We start from the raw sequence: 18,992 nt of genomic DNA, 5'->3' as shown, positions 1-18,992 counted from the left end.
ACACTACCCTGGACAGTGAGGCAGCTTGGAAGAAAGTTCTTGAACAACAGGACAGAAAAACTCTGAAGTAACAATTAGGTGAAAAGAGAAAGAGTTACAGAGAAGGAAGAAGGCAAGTCTCTCAGAATGAAGCCCCGAACTTAACAACTAATAATTTTAGATTTCTGAACTATAAGAATTTTAGAGCTAACAGGGACCTTGAGGATCAACTCACTTACCATGGAAAAAAGAAGAAAAAGGAATAAATAACATTTCAACACATTTCCCCCCCCCCTCTCTTTTTCATTCAACAGTGGTCAACAAATGTTTGCTGAGTGCCTACTATGTGTTAGGGCATCTTTAAAATTCTAATCAATCATCTCCTTTAACTTTCCACCTGAAAGACCTAAATAATGTACATGGGTACACAGTTATTCTTTCTTTCTTCAACCTGCCCAGATAGATGTACCAAAAAGTGCATCAACTATTGTTAATGAAGCATCGAATATAAGCTTCAAGTCCTAGGAAAAGTAAAAATTCTATAGAAATTTTCATACTGGGGCACCTGGCTGGCTCAGTTGGAAGAGCGTGCTACTCTTGATCTCAGGGTCAGGAGTTTGAGCCCCATGTTGGGTGTAGAGATTGCTTAAATAAATAAAACTTTAAAAAAAAAAAAAAAAAGGAAATTTTCAGGACACCTGAATGGCTTAGTCAGTTGAATGACCGACTCTTGGTTTCGGCTCAGGTAATGATCTCAGGGTCGTGAGATTGAGCCCTACATTGGGCTCCAGGCTCAGCACGGAGTCTGCTTGAGATTCTCTCTCTCCCTCTGCCCCTCCCACCGCTCGCACACTCACTCTCTGAATAATAAATAAAATCTTAAAAATAAAAAAAAATTAGAGAAAAAGAAATTTTCATACTAAAAAAAAAAAAAAAAAATCCTGGTACCATCATAGCCTTCCAAGAGTCTTTTACATCAGTCAAGCAAGGACTATGTGTATGACCCTGTCCCAGAATTAATCACGGTCCACTGATGGTCATTTGTATTAACAAGATTCATAATGTTTTAACATATGATTCTGATGAGAACAAGAACTTCCTGGCTTTTCCAGAGGCCTCCTTGGGGACTAAATCGGGTTTAATTTTCTTATTTATGGAAAAAAGGAACTAAATTCAATTCCAAATTGCTTAGACTTTACAGTTCCAGGGAGGATGATCATCTCTCTCTCTCTCTCACACACACACACACACACACACACACGAATAACGTGGTTTTTGCAAAACTCCAAAATTATTTTGAGTCTCCTGATTTAAACACAGGAAAATAGATTTAATGCCCCAAAATAAAAAGCAAAATTAAATTTACCACTTCCACATCCATCCAGCAAATGAAAAATTATCACCAACCATCATTAAACAAAATAATCAGCTCATTTCCACCAAACCATATCTCGACTATCTTTTTCTCTTCAGTTGTGAAAGCTTCTTTGACCCTGACAGTTTCATTGATAATACAAATTTTGTATTTCCCTAAATTTACTTAAGGTTGGGATGCCTGGCTGGCTCAGTCAGTAGAGCATCTGACTCTTGATCTCAGGGTCGTGAGCTTGAGCCCCATGTCGGGTGTAGAGATTACTTTTAAAAATAAAACACGGGGTACCTGGGTGGCTCAGTGGGTTAAGCATCTGAGTCTTGATTTTGGCTCAGATCACGATCCCAGGGTCATGGCGCTCTCTGCTCAGGGTGGAGTCTGCTTGAGATTCTCTCCCTCTCCCTCTGCCCTTCTCCCTGCTTCTGCACTCTCTCACTCTCGCTCCAAAAATAAATTTTAAAATAAATAAAACAAAACTTTTAAGAGTTTATTTAAGGTGGACTTTCATTTTTGTTATTTTCGGTAGGGATCCTCTAAACATTAAAAATATTTATAATTAGCTAATGAAAATGTTTTTAAACTTTATTCTTAAAATCTTCATAATAAAGAGCATCTACAAAAACATTTACAACTAACATTACACTTACTGGTGAAGACTGAATAATTTCTACCTAAGACCAGGAACAAGCCGGGGCACCTGGGTGGCTCAGTCATTGGGCATCTGCCTTGGGCTCAGGTCATCATCTCAGGGTCCTGGAATCTAGCCCCACATCAGGCTCCCTGCTCAGGGGGAAGCCTGCTTCTCCCTCTCCCACTCCCCCTGCTTGTGTTCCCTCTCTAGCTGTCTCTCTCTGTGTCAAATAGATAAATAAAATCTTTAAAAAAAAAAAAAAAAAAAAGACCAGGAACAAGCCAACATTGTCTTGTAGGTACCAGCCAATGTGGTAAGGTAGTAAAAATTGGTTAGATAACCTAGCCAGGATTCAAACACTGGACTCACAGACTGTCATATGCTCTGAGGCAGAAGCTCCATGAAGAAGCAACCGTAAAAAGGCTTCTTTCATTTTTTTTTTTATTCACTCAGTTGCAGGAATACAGCAAACATCCAAATGAAGATAAATGAAGATATCCAAATGGAAGCTAACCACACTGGACCCACAAGAGAGGTCCCAACTAGAAGTGTATTAACTGGGCAGAAATGGAGATATATAAATGGTAGCTGAAAGCAGGGGCAAAAATATGATTATCCTAAAAGGATAAAAAGGACCAGGGATGGTCTGCCAAGGAGAACATCATCTTATGACAGTGGGAAGAAGATGGAGAATCCAAAGGGCAACAGGAAAGGAACGACAAAGAAGGAAGAAAGCCAAGAGAAAGGTGCTAGGCCAGAGCTGACGGCAGCAGATGTTTCAAGGAAGAAAAGAGAGACAAGAGTGTTCAAGGAAATAGAGCTGCTCTAAGAAAGATGTACATGAAGGGCGCCTGGGTGGCTCAGTCATTAAGCGTCTGCCTTCGGCTCAGGTCATAATTCCAGGGTCCTGGGATCGAGCCCCACATTGGGCTACGTGCTTGGCTTCTCCTTCTCCCACTGCTTCTTCCTCTCCCACTGCCCCTGCCTGTGTTCCCTCTCTCACTGTGTCTCTGTCAAATAAATGGATAAAATCTTTTAAAAAAATAAAAAAAAAAGATGTACATGAGAACAATCTCTTGGGCAAAATTTCTTTTTCTAAGTATAACTCATATCGGGCATAGTTCTTTTTTAAAGAAGCTAAGTCTTTCTATTCTTAAACTTCTTTGTTATCTTTAAACCTGAAACACTTGCTTCGTTTCTACTCTGGATTTCAGAACCAAAGAGCTATACCAATTACAAGATGAGGGGATATCATAAAATAAAACAGATATTTTTAAGCCACTCATATTACAGACTACAGATAAAATATAGCCTTATGCTTTTGAGCAACATTATCTTTTTCATTGATGCCCTGGAAGGGAAGCCAGCTGCCCTCCAGGAATTAAGAGTATAAAACTTAGGGGCACCCAGGTGGCTCAGTTGGTTAAGCATCTGACTCTTGATGCCTGCTCAGGTCTCGATCTTAGGGTCATGAGTTCAAGCCCCATGTTGGGTTCCATGCTGGGTGTGGAGCCTACTAAATTTAAAAGAAAAAAAAATTAAAAAAAAAAAAAAAAGGATAAAACTTAACCATGGCTCCTGAAAGACCACAGAAGTGGCCCAGTGGTAACAACACAAAACTTGGTCTCTCTGGGCTGCCTTCCAACAGGGCTTAGGCAGGGCTGCAGAGGTCCTGAGGCCATCACTGTGGCAATGAACAGACATGCACTCAAAATGGGACACAGCTGTATTACCCTATTCCCAATAACCAGGAAGGGAACCCTAAGACCTGGGAACAAGGAAAATCAAAACCGGTTTGACCAGATGTGTTTAATGCACAAGATAGCAGTCACACATGCAAGGCACCATCATGGCAATACAGAGGGGAAATGCAAATGAGCTATGGTCCTGGAACCTCAAACTACAATAACATAACACACAGTTATTTTCTGTGTAAAGACGGAAAATATTAGACCAAAATTATTTTAGTCTATATTCGACACAAATGTTTAAAAAAAAAATAGTCTCCTGGTTCACTGCTCCTTCCCATTCGACAGACAGCTGCATCTTCTGGTACAGTGCCAACCACATCCCCAAGATGTGATGGTGAAGGTTGGAATAAATGGATTCAACTGTATTGGGCTGCTTTTAACTCTGGCAAAGTGGATATTATTGCCATCAATGACCCCTTCATTGACCTGAATTTACATAGTTCCAGTATGATTCCACCCACAGCAAATTCAACAGCACAGTCAAGGCTGAGAACAGGAAACTTGTCATTAATGGAAAGCCCATGTCTCCATCTTCCAGTAGTGAGATCCTGCCAACTTCAAATGGAGTGACCCTGGTGCTATGTTGTGGAGTCCACTGAGGGCTTCACCACCAGGGAGACAGCTGGGGCTCACCTGAAGGGTGAGGCCAAGAGCGTCATCATCTCTGCTCCCTCTGCTAATGCCCCATGTTTATGATGGGCGTGAACCGTGAGAAGTATGACAACTCCCTCAAGATTGTCAGCAAGGGCTCCTACTTGGCCCCTCTGGCTATGGTCATCTATGACAACTTCAGCATTCTGTAGGGACTCATGACCACAAGCGTCTACGCCATCACTGCCACCCAGAAGACTGTGAATGGCCCCTCTGGGAAGCTGTGGTGTGATGGCCGAGGGGATGTCTAGAACATCATCCTTGCTTCTCCTGGCACCACCAAGGCTGTAGACAAGGTCATCCCTAAGCTGAACAGGAAGCTGATTGGCATGCCTTCAGTGTCCTCACCCCCAACACGTCAGTCACGGATCTGACCCGCCCCTGGGAAAAAGCTGCCAAATAGGATGACATCAAGAAGGTGGTGAAGCAGGCACTGGAGGGCTCCTTTAAGGGCATCCTGGGCTACGCTGGGGACCAGGTTGTCTCCTGTGAGTTTAACAGTGACACCCACTCTTCCACCTCTGATGCTGGGGCTGGCATTGCCCTCAATGACCACTTTGTCAAGCTCATTTTCTGGTATGACAATGAACTTGGCTACAGCAACCAGGTGGTGGACCTTATGGTCCACATGGCCTCCAAGGAGTAAAATGCCCCTGGCACCAGCCCCAGTGAGGGCAAGAGGAAGAGAGAGGCCCTCAGCTGCTGGGGAGTCCTTGCCCCAATTCATCCCCCAACACACTGAGAATCTCCTGACCTCCACACAGGTTCCATCCCAGACCCCTGAATGAGGGGAAGGGCTTGGGGAGCCCTACCTTGTCATGTACCATTAATAAAGTATACTGTACTCCCCCCAAAAAAGGTCTCCTGCCCTCAAGAGGTACAGAGTGCAGACACAAAGAAAACAAATCCTAAATGCCCTCAGAGAATTCTCTCTGAATTACTTTGGCAGATGCCTCAATTCTCTATTTAATTTTCTTGTGTGTGGACAGGGATTTAAGGATTAATACCACACAGGACATAGATTACTATCAGCATCTGTATTTTTCAAATGTAAACCCACTGAGTGGTCTATTCCATGTACACACGGTGAGTGGGTGGTGGGGAAGGGGTCACCATGGCATCCTTCCAAACTGTAATTCCTGTTCACAGAACAACAGGCTCGCACCAGCTTAAGACATGTACGTAACAAAGGGAAAACACAGAAACAACGAGGAAAACATTTTGCCAAAATGGCTTATACTGTTCAACCTAAACATTGCCCTTCTCTCATTAGTGCAAGCTCTCTCACTGAATTACTCATGTCCCCCCCTACAGATCTTCTATATGCTATTAAGTGTATTTTATATTTTGAGAGGCTCTTCTTTTACCTAGTATTTACAGGAGCAGTGAATTTTCTACCTCAATTAGTTGCCCCTGGTTTCACTCTACACACCTTCCAAATATGAATTTAAGTTAACTTTTCACAGATTCCTCAAATTAAAGATACAACAGGATACTAATTCCCAGAAGTTTTCTTTACTCTCAGTTCCACCCCAAAGTGAGAAAAATGAATAAGATCATTGAAATTAGTAATGTTATATGTTAATCTCTAAGTATCTGACACAGAAATCTGATATATTTAGTTCCTTTTATTTAAATACAGGCTCTGCAGTTGGTTCAGTTTTAAAAGAAAGTCACAATAATATCCAGATGAACCACCTCTTCATTTTCAAAAACAAAAAACTCTGTAATGAGACAACTAATAAAAAAAACAAAAACTGGAGACAAACTATAAAACAGAAAAAAAGTATTTAAAATATCAGCAACATGCGCACCTGGCTGGCTTAGTTGTTAGAACGTGTGACTCTTGATCTTGGGTTGTAAATTCAAGCAACACACTGGGCATAGAGCTCACTTTAAAAAAATGAAAAAAATATCAGCAACAGTGACTGAATCATTTACAAGGGCTCACCTGGATTTGTCTTGACTAATTCTAATATAACACATACAGGTGCACAAATGTATTTAGCCTTTTAAAAAACCAAATGACGGGGCAGCTGGGTGGCTCAGTGGATTGACCATCCCACTTTTGATTTCAGCTCAGGTCATGTTCTCAGGGTCATGGGGTCAAGCCCCACTTTAGCTCCTCTGCGCTCAGGGGGAGACTGCTTGAGATTCTCTCTCCCCCTCTCCCTCTGCCCCTCCCCACCCAGCCCCACTCTGTACATGTGCGTGCACTCTCTCTCTCTCTCAAAATAAATAAATCTTTTTAAAAAACAACAACAACAATTGACAGGACAATTAAGTCACACCTTTAATCAGCTAATTTAATTATAGCAGAGAGAGGTATTTATGAAAGTACATTTCCACATTGGGATTTGGGGTACACCATTAAAGGGTTGAATACACTAGAAGGCATCCTGTGAATACCAATTGTGTGGCATTTTAATCCTAAAATTTGTATGGAACCAGAAAAGACCCCAAACCAGCGGATTGTTGAAAAAGGAAACCAAAGCTGGGGGCATCACAATACTCAGGAAGGACAAAGACCCTCATGGGAACTCATTCTACCAAAACCATGAATGCATTCTCAAATTTTAAACTTTATGGCTATTAAGCATCATTACCATGCGAGAAACTTTCTTACCTACTATTCCCCAGGTCTTCTAACAAGAGGCAGGAGAGACCTCAATCCAAACACAGGAACTCTCTAAAATGAAAGATTTAATCTCATTATCTGGAATAGAATCTCCCTTGTGGAGCCATAAGCTCAGGGCAGGGCACTTACCAAAAGTATTTATAGTGAACACCACAATCCAAAAATCTAATGTCCGCACTTATAGAAAAATAGCCTTCTTCCAAGATTTACTCCACATAAGTGAGGGAAATTAGCACACACGGTCCTTCCACAATCACATGAGGGATGGGTGGACATTCCGCACAGTGGTAGCCAACGCCTGAGCAGACGGCCCCTCAGCAGTGGGGTGAACGTGACCAGGAGGCTTGTGATTTGGAAGCAGAATAAATGCAGAGATGGTCAACTAGTTCCTTCTTACAGCTAGCCATGGTCACATCCTTAGCACTGCTTGCCAACTTCCAGCTCTCTAGGTCACAGTAACAAAATGTAAGCAGCCATCACAAGACTTTCAAAATCAAGTTTACCAAAAGGAGCAAGTTCAGTTTTAACTTTAACACCCTAAGCCACTTCCCTTGTTTTCTGGGGAAAAGGCCCTAAGATCCATCACAACTTGGCCGGGAAATAGTTGAGGCATAAAGTGTTTTCCCTCTTACATGAAATGATGATATTCCAGAAAGGTCTTGCACCAGGGGCAGTGAGGCTGTGGGGGGAATGGCACTCTCCTCTTATCCCTGGATCATCTTCCAGCCATCTTCCCTGCCTTACCTCCCATGTTTGATCATTCATCCCTCCAGCCGCCAGCCTATCAGGCTTCCTCCGTCTCAAACGCACTAATTTTAGAAAGTTATCATAAAGTAATATGGAAATCATTTCAAGCCCACTTGCTTCTATGGGTGATAAACTATGAGACTTTCAAAGGACAGCAAATCCTTGTTCCACACAGTTCCTGAATACAGAAAAAGCTGGAAAGCTTACCGATTCATTTCAGGAACCCTAATGCAGCAATCAAGAAATGAGGAATGAATATTGTTCCTCCTTTAATGGATAGGATATCAACTTAGAAAATCAAATCCGTTGGAATTATTAAGCAAGTTCAGTAAGGGCACCATATAACGAATATACAAAATGAGTAAGCTTCTACCTATTAGTGATAATCACTTAAAAACTGAGGGGAAAAAATCCTTTTTTATCACCTGCAAAATTACTTAAAAACTAGGAAGAAAATGACAATGTATAATCTTTATATTCAAAAACTATAAAACTTTTACTAAAAGGCATAAAAAGATCTAAAAAATTCTCCGGTATTCTATGTTCCTTGGTAGGGAGATTCAAATCAACAGGTCAATTCTTTTTTTTTTTAAGATTTTATTTATTTATTTGAGACAGAGAGAATGAGAGAGAGAGAGAGCACATGAGAGAGGGGAGGGTCAGAGGGAGAAGCAGACTCCCTGCCGAGCAGGGAGCCCGACGCGGGACTCGATCCCGGGACTCCAGGATCATGACCTGAGCCGAAGGCAGTCGCTTAACCAACTGAGCCACCCAGGCGCCCAACAGGTCAATTCTTAAATTGCTACATGTTCAGTGCAATCCCAAATAGGTTTTTAGAACAATGGGACAGGCTGATTCTAAAGCTCATCTAGAAGAATAACTTTGCCAAGAGGAAGTATTCTGAGAAAAAAATAACTGGGAAGTATTTGCCCCATCAGGTAGCAAAATATTCTGTAAAGTGACACTAATTTTAATAGTTTGCTACTGAACAGAAATATTCAAAGTCCAGACAGAGATACAAGTTACATGGAGGTTTAGAAGAGGATAAAGGTGGCATTCCAAGTGAGTAGAGGAAAGATCAGTGCTGTTGCAACTGATGTTTGATCAGGCTTTTTTTCTTCCCAACCCACTGCTCTGTCGTGGGGTTTCCCAGTGCATAAAACCAGCAGTACAAGACTGTCTCCTAAATCACGCAGGCTGCCAAAGCCAAAGTGTGTGAGCGTCCTAGATCTTCTCACCGAGTCCCTAACAAAGCCTACACTTGAACCAAGCCAGAATCAGAGTCAGATATTTCAACTTTCAAGTTCTCATGGGAGAACCGAGACACCGCCTCTCTACGTCCAGAGGCTGGCACCAGGGCCAAGGGGCCACACAGACTGTCATGTGAGTCATGGATGAGTCAGCCCCTCAGAGCCTGCCAGCCCCCGCCTGAATACATCCACCTCTAGCGTGTAGCCTCTTTGTTACAAAAACATTGCCAATCCCCACCTGGTGCTCTGTAATAGAACAGGAGGAGCAACCACAGTGAATCTTACAAAGGCAACCACAGTGATCTTACAAAGAAAAGTAATTGCATAGCATTAAAACGTTCTACCCCCACATTGTTGGGGCGGGGGGGAGGGGAGTGAGAAACTCTCAATTCCCGTTGCAAAAGGATGATTCTTAATGAGAACTTGGAAGAACTTGGGGAAAGCATGTCAGAAATGATGCCAAGATCATTTGTATTTGCTGAGGAGTAAATAAAGATTTTTATCATGTGAAATTCTGAACATGTCCCTGAGGGGAATACTGTTTAGCATTTTATGATGTGGCAGCTCACCCAGGTCTTAAATATTCCTCTCGTTAGTAGGCCTTTTTTATCCAGTATCTAGCCAAAGCCATGTAGCACTTCCAGAAGACAAAGCAAAATGCCTGGAGAGAAGCTGTTTTGTGTTTCCACAGAGAAATCCAACCTATCATTATCAGAGCTCCAGCAGGGTGACAAGGCACCTCTGAGCCAGAAAGAATAGTTAAAGAAGGCTATTGCATTTTTAAGACGGGATTACTGAGACATATATAGAGACCAATTAATGTTCGATGTTCTGAGTTCTCAGAACTGCCAGAAGAGGCTTGCATCCAGCCACTCAATACGGAAAGATCCAAGCATTTTTCAGAAGGCTGCAAAGGTCTTCCTCCCTTGCTTTTGATCTGGGGGAATGGGGGGGGGGGGGAGTGGAAGAGGCAGAGGGGAAGGAAGATGCTCATAGCATTTGGGTATGTGTATTGAAAATACATTTTTTAATAGGACTAGCAACACTGGCAGGTACTAGTCTGACTTCGCTGGTCAAAGACCCATATTTTCAAGTCAACTGATTTTAACTATGATGAAAAACTATCATGATGGGCGTGAGTACACATTAAATAAAAAATAAACTTCTTTTTAAAAAAAAACACAGGTTCTACGGGATGCTAGACAGCTAAGAGGACACTGGAAGTATAAGCTGAGTGTCTGAGCACTTCATTCTTTCAGATCTGTCTCTCAATCCATGTATTATGACAAGTGCTGAGACCCGTAAATGTCTACGGTCCTAACTTGGAGACTTCTGCATTCCCCACTCTGCCAGTGAAAGACACAAAAGCACAAAGAAAGTCAGGGCCATTTATTTAGTAAAATGAAATCCTATCTTGGCTCTCCTATGATTTCATTTGCTTTTTATAGCTTGGCTTTCCAACACCGTAATTGCTTTCTTTTTTTAAAGACATGGATTTACACCACATTTGAGTGTCCCTATATATAGATGTCAGGCTACTGTAATAGCAACCTCATAAGATCCACCCTTAAAGACCTAAATATAACAACAATTTAGGAATAGGGCCTGCTATTTCTATAAAGCAAAAATATTAAAATCATCAAAGATAACCTGCCCAACTGCCACCAAAAGACAATTCCTAAACCCAGTTGTTATGACATCCTCAGAAAAAAATGCACAATTTCTTCCAGGAAACTTGTGGTCTGCGAATTCTATAAGATTTTTAAAAAAAATTACATCATGTTTCATTTCTGTTAGCTCTTATAATCTCCAGTTCAAATATTGGTACTGGAACCTTACAGTTAGAAAAGCAGTTATTCTAGACTGCTTAGAATTCTCAGAATTCAGTTCTGTTCTTCAGTTACTTAACGTCCTACGAAAGCGGCAACAAGTACTTTACCCCGAACCATGAAGCTGCAGGTAACAACATGGTACAGTCCAAAAAATCAAGTGCTTTGGAATCAGACCAGGTCAAAACCCAGCTGCAGGGCTTACCAGCTCACCTCCGCGAGCCCATGTCCTTGTCTGCGGACTGGGAGGGAATCCCTTCCGTAGCGCTCAGAGTTGAAGGACATGGCTAGAGGAAGGCCCTGCTAGAGGCCCTGGCGTCGGCAGGCTCCTACAAAGTCAACTAGGGTGACGGATGTCCCTGACGACGACGCAGGTTTTGGAATACTCTCTTCCATCTCTTCATTTCTCAGAGGAAGAAAAGCGAGGGCCAGAGACATGATGTCCAAACCAACAATCTGCAGCTCGGTAAGCGGTGTAGGGAGCAGGCAATCGAGGCTTCTAGTTTGACTAGGATGTCTAAGCACGATGAACAAAAGCACAAAAACATTCGGGTCCACAAGGGGCTTGACCACCAAGGACGGCAGGCTAAGTCTCATGATTGCTGAGTGTGTGCAGAAATAAGAACTTTCCCCCCACGAGAAGGCCTCCAAGGGATGATGGGTAACAGTTGCTTTAGGCAACTTTCTAGTATCTCCTCATCATTGCCTGGCCACCTAAGGCCATTCACTGAGACGGCTGCCTGCAGGCCGGGGCGCCCCCCAACTGCTCAGGGCTGCAAGGGCAACAGAGGATGCACAAAAGCGTACAAATCCAACCTGCACTAAATCCCACTCACAAAACATGCAGGAGCAGCTCAACAGGACAGGGTTCACTGCGGAATGACAGACTCTTGGCTGTTAAAAGGCAAATTCTCATAAAAATTCATCTGCTTCGAATCAAAAAGGGCCCTCACATCCACCTCTCAACAATCTGTGTCTTTTTTTTTTTTTTTAAGATTTTATCTATTTATTTGAGAGAGAATGAGAGAGAGAACATGAGAGGGGGGAGGGTCAGAGGGAGAAGCAGACTCCCCGCCGAGCAGGGAGCCCGATGCGGGACTCGATCCAGGGACTCCAGGATCATGACCTGAGCCAAAGGCAGTCGCCTAACCAACTGAGCCACCCAGGCACCCCTCAACAATCTGCGTCTTGGCAGACTTTGCACCTCAGATTTCACTTCAGGTGGAGACATGGATTCAAGAGTCAGGTGCCGGGTACAGGCAGCCCCTACCACTGAGATGCTCCCCCCGGGTTCGGATCTTCCTCCACAGTCCACTTCCTGAAGGAGCTGGAAGTAAATCCAAGTCAAATTCAGACACTTGGACAAAGAGGAAAGGATTACAGATTTCAAGAGCAAGTAAAATTCATTTGCCAGGAAAAAAACAGAACGGAACTGGGTTCCTCCTTCTCTCTCAGTGCCCTAGTTTGAAAAACCACTTCATCAAAACAGAAGCCAGAAATGAGAAAACCTAAGACGGACATGAAAACCAATTCACTTTATACACATCCCCAGCTGCAAAGCCAAAACCAAACCCAGGACATGACACAAGCAAGCCCAGTAACGCTTTACTCAACACCACCATCAGCTGGAACATTCTCTAACGAGAGCCTATATTTAAGCAGTAACCATACTCTTGACTTCAGTAAGCTTTACCCTCTCGTAACTCACGGGATTTGACAACAACAGACATCGTATGGCTTCTGCAATGGCCCAAGCAATGCTCCCTCCAAGGTGGGAGCTGTACTAACACAACTCAGGCATCCTGGTCGTTGATGAGTCTCTCCTTAGCATTAAATGAGTCAGAGATGACGTCAAGGTGCTCTTCGAGAACAAGACAGGCACCCGTGTCCACACAGCATGCCCAACAATGTTTAAATACGGTCAGCTTTCTACAACTGCTGCTAGAGAGCTCACCATCTCTGCCCCTTTCCTCTTTATCTCATTTTCTTCTCAAATGATTTTGTAGAAAATTATGAAGTTTTGAAAGCTACGCTGAGATAAAAAACAGAGAGGGAGGCAAACCATCAGAGACTCTTAACCACAGGAATCAAACTGAGGGTTGCTGCAGGGGAGGTGAGTGGGGGGCTGAGGTAACAGGGTGACGGGCATTAAGGAGGGCACGTGATGTGATGAGCACTGGGTGTTATATAAGACTGATGAGGGGCGCCTAGGTGGCTCAGTTGGTTAAGCGACTGCCTTCGGCTCAAGTCATGATCCTGGAGTCCCTGGATCGAGTCCCGCATCGGGCTCCCTGCTCGGCAGGGAGTCTGCTTCTCCCTCTAACCCTCCCCCCTCTCATGTACTCTCTCTCTCTCTCTCTCTTTCTCGCTCTCTCAAATAAATAAATAAATCTTTAAAAAAAAGACTGATGAATCACTGACCTCTACCTCTGAAACTAATAATACACTACATGTTAACTAAATTGAATTTAAATTAAAAAAATAAATGGTAGGATTAAAAAAATAAAATAAAACAAGACTAGGGAGGTCATTTTCATAAGCTCCTCTAGACTGATAATACAATAGAGGAGGAAAGTAAAAAGCAAAAGTTACCAAGCATGATTCTGCAGATTTTACTAACTGGTCATTAAACTGACAGCTGCCAGGGATGGGTGGTGAGGGATGGGTCTTCAGCTGAACCACCGTTGTCAACTCCTGCACCTCACACAGTACTGATGGGTGTTATGTGTTAGATAGGGGAATAAGTGAATGACCAGACTGCATCATTCAGGCAACAATGAGAGTGGAGAGACTTGGAATTCCAGTCCTACCTTTGACCAGGACAAGTTCCATGATAAGATATATGGTCAAGTCACTTAACCAAGCAGGAAATGTTCCATTATCTATTTAAATGAGACTACTGAATGGATGATATCAAGTGATACTCCTTAGATCCCATAAATTTTTATTATCTGAAGTCTGGTTGTATCACCACATCACACCTATGAGAATAGCTGCTATTTAAAAAAAAGAACAAGTGTTGGTGAGGTTGTAAAGAAACTGGAACCCCTGTGACTGCTGGTGGGAACATAAAATGGCACAGCCATTGTGGAAAACGATATGGCAGTTCCTCAAAAACTTAAAAACAATTACCATATGATGCAGCAATTCCCCTTCTGAGCATATACCCAGAAGAACTAAAAGCAGTATCTCAAAGACTTATGTACGCTCGTGTTCACAGCAGCACTGTTCACAGTAGCCAAAAGGTGGAGAAATCCAAGTGTCTATGTATGGATCAGTGGATACACAAGACGTGGTACATCCATACAACAGAACATTATCCAGCCCTAAAAAGGAAGAAAATTCTGACCCATGCTATACACCACAGATGAGTCTTGAGGACATTAAGTGAAAGGAACAAGTCACAAAAGGACAAAAACTATATGATTCTGCTTAAAAGAGGTATCTAGACCCATCAAATTCAGAGACAGAAAGTAGAAGGGTGGGGCTGCCAGGGGCTGGGGGAGAGGAATGGGACGTCTTCATCTAATGGGCACAGAGTTTCAGTTTAAAATGAAATCAGGGGGCACCTGGGTGGCTCAGTCAAGTGTCTGACTCTTGATTTTGGTTCAGGTCATGACCTCAGGGTGGTGACATCGAGCCCCACATCAGGCTCTGTGCTGGGTTTGGAGCCTGCTTCAGATTCTCTCTCTCCCTCCCCCCATTCCACCCCACCCCTGGCTTCCTCTCTCCCTTTGTCTCTTAAAAAAATAATAATAATAATAAAAAATTAAGTTAAAAAAACATTTATGTACATAAATTATCCCTCAAAATACTTGATTTTACAATAAAAATATTTTCAGGGCACCTGGGGTGACTCAGATGGTTAAGCATCTGCCTTCGGCTCAAGTCATGATCTCCAGGTCCTGGGATCAAGCCCCACGTCAGGCTCCCAGCTCAGCAGGGAGTCTGCTTCTCCCTCTCCCTCTACCTCTCCCCCTGTTTGTGTTCTCTCTGTCTCTCTCTCTCTCTCTCAAATGAATAAATAAAATCCTTAAAAAAATTTTTTTTCTTCAAAAGTTCTGACAGCCTCTCATTCTTCATATCAACAAATGTTCAATCACCCACTGGTAAGCAGCTGATTTAGTAGCTCTTCTGTCAGGAACAGGAGACACCCTTTCACTCTCTCTTGAGAAGCGTCGAAGAAGTTGGGGAACACGGGAATGGCTGCAGAGCTAGGAAGTGGGAAAGCCAGCATGGAGAAGCCAACCTGACTCCCAGGCCGTGTGCTACCACCTTGTTGTCTTTTCTGATCTGTCCCCCTTGCTCTGCAAATGACGAAGCAGAGGCTCAAAAAGGTTAGGTGAATTCCCCAAGATCCCACACCTGTCCAGTAGGCCATGGGTAAGCAGTCAGGTCAACCAGTTATCAGTCTCATGATCTTTCCAATGTATCACAGAAAAATGTGTTTGGGGGAGAAAAGGGACCTCTGGGGTCCCATTGGAATCTCTGCGGCAGTCCATCCCCACCATTTTCAACCTTCTCCCCATGAACAACTTCCATTTTATCATTCATTTCATTTATTTTCATTCACCTAATTTTTAATTTCACTTAATTCATTTCTCACTTTACCATTCATTCAACGAATCCTTGATAAGAACTTAATTTTTCTTAAAAATGTCCTCTGGGCACATGTTCTCCCTTACAGCTACCATTCATTATTCAATCAGCAGATACTTGTTAATTGCCTACTAATATGGATGCCAGGAACATGTGGTTCTTCAAGGACTCTTCTAGCAGAGATGAAAGAACTACTAATTCCTATTTACTAAATAGTGGCAGACACAGCCACTGTTTAGAATTATCACAAAGCAACCAAACAAAAATGCCATAAGAACGTAACCAAGGGGGCGCCTAGGTGGCTCAGTTGGTTAGGCCACTGCCTTCGACTCAGGTCATGATCCCGGAGTCCTGGGATCGAGTCCCACATCGGGCTCCGGGCTCGGCGGGGAGCCTGCTTCTCCCTCTGACCCTATCCCCTCTCATGCTGTTTCTCTCTCGCTCGCTCGCTCGCTCTCAAATAAATAAATAAATCTTTAAAAAAAAAGAACGTAACCAAGGGCCAAAATGCATGGGACCACCAATGAGTTTTCCAGCGGTCAAGAGGAGAAAGAGTTCCACATAAATTCACCGCCGGCTTCCATGCACAGTTCTAAAGGGACCTGGCAATTAGTGAACGTTTACTGAGCACAGTGCCAGGGCTTTGAGGAGTATCAGTATCTCAATTACGAACAAGGACGTTAAGGTGCAAAGAATCAAATAACCGGCCCAAGGTCACAAAGCAAAAAATGATCTTTCTAGATTCGAGGCCAGGCCTGTCCAATTTCAAATACTACACTTGCCCTAAAAATCAGTGATGTCTAAGAAATTAAAAAAAAAAAAAAAATACAGGTAGCATTATAGTACTGATTTGGAACTTAAGAGAGCAGTGGAGATGCAAATACATTATTTATTCATTCAAAAACTTCGGAGCTCCTCTTAGGGACAGAGCCCAATACTAAAGACGTCACCAGAAGCGGAGACAGAACTACACCTATTTTATCAGTCCTGCTTTCAAGGGGATTACAATCTAGGAAAGGCAATTCCAAGCTCAGATTCTGGTAAGGGGGATAAGAAATGGATGCAAGCGGATTTCAAATAAAAATACAAACCAGAAACTCTGCGACTTTCCCAACAGGAGCTAGGAATAGTGATAAGAGACAAGACGGTAAGTGTCAAGGACAGGAGAAGAGAAACTAATGTTGCCCTTAGCAGCATGGATAAGATATGGCTAAGTGAACAGACACTGGGAAGGCATCCAGCAGAGAGAAAGTGCACCAAAGGTCTAGAGCAGTGCTACCCAACTGAAATAAAGTGGGAACCACGTAACTTGAATTTTCTAGTAACTATATTTAGAAAGGTAAAAAGAGAGGTGCCTGGGTGGCTCAGCCAGTTAAACATCTGCCTTCAGCGCAGGTCATGATCCCAGGGTCCCGGGATCAAGCCCCATGTTGCACTCCCTGCTCAGCAAAGAGCCTGCTTCTCCCTCTGCCCCTCACCCTTCTCATGCTTGCTCTGTCTCTCTCTCTCTCAAATAAATAAAATCTTTTTTTAAAAAAAATAAAAGGTAAAAAGAAACAGGTGAGATTAATTTTAACATCCAAGTTATTATTTTCCCATGTACACAGTTATTCATAAGGTAGTTTACATTAGTTTTTCACTCGAAGTCTTCAGAACCCAGCATGTGTTTTGCACTTCCAGCATCCTTTAGTGGCACTGGCCACATTTCAAGTGCTCAACAGGCACACGTGGTTTGTGGCTACCGATGTGGACATACAGGTCTACAGACAAACCATATAAGATGCGCGGGGGGTGGGGGGCGGGTTTGAGGGGTAGCGGCTAAACCAACTAAGCAAAAGCAACGACTTCATGAGAAATCTTAAAGAGTGGGCTTAAAGTTCAGCTGAATTTGGACAAAAGGAAGTCGGTAACGTTCTAGGACAGAAAACATGAAGTATGAAACACCGATCCAACAAGCTACTGCTCTACCCCCAAGACCTCAGACCCCCCAGGGACGGCAACCCTCTGGATTCCATTTCATCTGCCCGTCCATGTCCCTCGATGGGTCCTGGCCCCCTCAGTCCCTTTCTGAGGGGCCCTCTGACCTGCCTATCTCCCTCTATCAGTTCCACAATGATGTCATTACCCATCCGAAGCCTCTTGTCCCCTTCCTTTCCTTGGATAAACAGTATTTGTCCCCGCTGGCAGTCAATTCTGAGGGTCCCATCTTTCCACCCCCACTCCTGGACTAGCCAGTCCCCCTGCAGTTTGCCTTCAAGTGTCACTGAATCGTAGAGGTGGCCACTAGGCCTTCCAGTTCTCTAACTTGAACCTCTGCTGCTTCCTACTTTTTCCTGACATGTTCTCAATTCTCCATCATCTACACAGAGGCTGTTCCAAACTTGTTGCACTTACCCAAGTAGCTCCTGCCACCCTAAAGCCCGTAACAGTCAGCCTATAATCCTGCCTCCCATATTACTTTAAAAGCACATTCCCTCAACTTCTGTCCAAACCTCAAAATCTTTCTGTCTCTTGACTGGCCCACATGCCCATCTCAGAAGACAGGAGGCTCTCACCTCCCAGGCCACCCACTCGGGGCTCCAGACCTGGATGAGCCCCACGTCCAGCCCACTGCCCCTCCCAGGGCATCTGCAGCTTAGCCTCTCCACCTCCAACGCACCCATCTCCTTCCCACGCTTCCCACTTGCCTTTTTAACCCTGCACCGAGTTAGGTCTTGCCTCTGCCCTGTGCCTTTCTGTTTCTCTCTTTTGCCGCCAAAGATAACTCCTTCAGAATCTCTTTACTTTCTTTTACTTTACTTTACTTTTCTTACTTTTCAATTATCTGTACTCTGTCACTATTCCTGACCATGACAAATGGGGCTTCCATTCCCAAATGCTTTTGGAATGCTTTCCGATGATTTCTAAACTCTAAATCCAATGGCCTCTGCTCACTGATTTGCAACCAACACAGAAAAGTCATGAGGAAAAAAAAGTAAAAACTCAGCTACATCTCCATACCCTGAGACACTCACCTGTAACACCCTTCCGCCATCTGTCTATACGGACATCTACACACAAGTCCTTTTCCATTTTGCAGGCAGTCTTTTTTATTATTTATCTTCCACCCACCTCCTCCCATAGTGCTAACCTCCCTCCTTCCAAGCACTATGAACGTACACACAAGACTGCCTTTTAGGATCTTAGAGTCCACAAAAAAACGAGATCGTATTATATATGGTTCTTGGCCTCTTCATTTCTCGTGGGAACCCTTCCAGGTCAGGAGGGATGGAAATCCAAAGCATGGCCTTGCCATGTTCTACCCAGCTGTTCCCCTGCTGAAAGCACCCACTTACTTTCCAGTTCTTGGTCACTACAAACAATGCTGCAATAATTATTCTTGTACAAACAAATTACATACAGCTGCTTTTATTTCTATGGGATAAAGTGCCAGGAGAGGAACCCCGGGGTCAAAGGCTACGTGCATTTTAAATTGTAATAGACTCTGCCAGAACTCTTCCGGCAGTGACTATTCCCAGCAGCATTTCTGGAAGACTGCCTTTTCC

General features: G+C 43.4%; 1 protein-coding gene and 1 pseudogene across 1 annotated transcript in view; one reads left to right on the top strand and one right to left on the bottom strand.

Annotated features, from left to right (window-relative positions):
- The window catches only part of LOC118002001 (T-lymphoma invasion and metastasis-inducing protein 2-like), a 198,117-nt gene extending 190,129 nt beyond the window's left edge, over positions 1-7,988 (bottom strand). The window contains exon 1 of the mRNA XM_034992217.1: positions 7,011-7,988. The gene's annotated coding sequence lies outside the window, so the exon portion shown is untranslated. The remainder of the gene's footprint in view (positions 1-7,010) is intronic.
- On the top strand, positions 4,420-5,030 carry LOC118002005 (annotated as a pseudogene).
- Positions 7,989-18,992: the final 11,004 nt, after the last annotated feature.

Source organism: Mirounga leonina, unplaced genomic scaffold (assembly GCF_011800145.1).
Source record: "Mirounga leonina isolate KUSES-001 unplaced genomic scaffold, KU_Mleo_1.0 Mir_56, whole genome shotgun sequence".
NCBI lineage: Eukaryota > Metazoa > Chordata > Mammalia > Carnivora > Phocidae > Mirounga > Mirounga leonina.
Note: the sequence above shows the minus strand (reverse complement) of the source record. Positions and strands in the feature narration are given on the sequence as shown.